The following is a 1,785-nucleotide window of genomic DNA, read 5'->3' as shown; positions in this document are numbered from 1 at the left end:
AGGAGGGGTGATACATCCAGATTACTGTAATAAAAATCGGACTCTTTCTACAATGGAGGTAAGAAAGATTATGTCTGAAATGTAGGAGATCCTTTAGGGCATCTCTAGGTGCTACTGTGCCCTGTGATTAAAGTCTATGGGAAACAGAGCTCCTTCCTGAAAACCAGGAATATGCTTTGGAGAAGTAGCAATGGTCTGCAACCAGGGTGTTTGTGGTAGGGTTACTTTAGATCGTGAGAAACCAAGTCTTTCCCCCACATTGTGGTATAGTTATCAGTCCACATATCATGTGGGCTTAGTCAGTAATTTTCTTTTTTGGAGCTGGGGATCAAACCCAGGGTCTTGTGCTTGCTAGGCAAGTGCTCTACCACTGAGCTAAATCCCCAAATTCTAGTAATGTTCTTGAGATACCCTGTTTCCCCTTGTGTAGCATTGTTTGAATAGGCTCCCTTTTGAGTCTGGCCCATTGTATGATACTTTCGGCTGACTTCCAAGAAGTGTCCCATTTCCTTTCATTTCACCACTGAAAGTAGTATCCAAGGTACTATTCTTCTTAAGAAGCTTAGTTGACATGAGACATAGCTTGTGTAAGACTTCCACACCCCAGCTTTTATCTTTTCTACCTTAAACTTCTCTCTTTCTAATCCCGTGTGACCTTCACCTCAAGACCTAGTCACTGAAGAAGATCCTGCTGTTTCACATCACTGGGGTACTTAAGAAATAATTTTGGAAATGTTTTTGTTGTTTATGTTTCCCCTCTGTCTAAGTGAGTAGACTTGAAGTCTTCTGTCCCTATTTAAATTGGTGAAAGTGTAACCTGATGACTGAACCTAAATGTCACAAGGATGATTAGCATATGTGGAGTGCAATATCTATTCTAGGCTGGCTCTTCCTTTAGCATTAGCTGGAGATGGATGCACGCTATCATTAAAGATATTTTTCTTTTTCTCTGAAGTGTGTTGAGAAATTTCTACCTTGGAAAGCATTTTAATTCCAGAACAGCTGCAATCAATCCTGTAAGAAAAATGTTTCTGAAACAAGCTCTCTTGTATTGACACAAGTGGCCTTGGTCCCAGTCTGTGGCAATGACTTTCCTGTCCTCTATATTACACATTAAAAATCTTAAATTAAATGATTGCATCACCTCAGAGTTTCAAAACTATCCATTTGAGTCATGCAGTTGCATATCCTTTGCAGTGAAAGGAAAAGGATTTGATGTGGAACATGATTTCTACCTTCAGACCAGAATAGAAGGAATAGTTTATTGTGTACATTGATGGGAGAAACAGGGTAGGCAATCAACTGCTGGAGTCATCATTATGAAAACACACCTCATTGTAGCATCGGAAGGGATTTTGTAATTTACCAGCATGTACCAATTCATGTCTTGTGAATGAAGACAGACCAGACTGGTGTGTGTACAATTTGGGAAGATAAACTTGCACCATAGGATATTGAATTTTTAATTATTCAAGTCTCCTATGCAGATTTTTCAGTCCTCCTGGACAAAGTTATGTTAGTTCAGAGGATTGAGAAAAAGGCCACTGACTGTAACTTTTTGTGTCGCGTTACAGATCACAGCAGCCCACAAGTGCATATGGGATGATCAACCTATCTCTTATTAATGATATTCCCTCTACTAGAGAAGGTCCCACTCTTTTTGCAATTCATTGTAGCTAAGTATTTTATCTTAAAAAATACATTACTTTATCACTTTAAAATACTATCTATTGTTATTAGTTTTAAGATTTTGAAGTGCATTACTGCTCTTACTTATTTGTTTCT

General features: G+C 38.5%; 1 non-coding gene across 1 annotated transcript; it reads right to left on the bottom strand.

The window, feature by feature from the left end:
- Window positions 1–313: 313 nt before the first annotated feature.
- On the bottom strand, window positions 314–388 carry Trnaa-agc. Its single transcript has one exon. It is a non-coding gene; the product is annotated as a tRNA-Ala (tRNA).
- Window positions 389–1,785: the final 1,397 nt, after the last annotated feature.

Source organism: Peromyscus leucopus, unplaced genomic scaffold, assembly GCF_004664715.2.
Source record: "Peromyscus leucopus breed LL Stock unplaced genomic scaffold, UCI_PerLeu_2.1 scaffold_1231, whole genome shotgun sequence".
NCBI classification, from domain to species: Eukaryota; Metazoa; Chordata; class Mammalia; order Rodentia; family Cricetidae; genus Peromyscus; species Peromyscus leucopus.
This window is presented reverse-complemented; position numbering and strand designations above follow the sequence as displayed.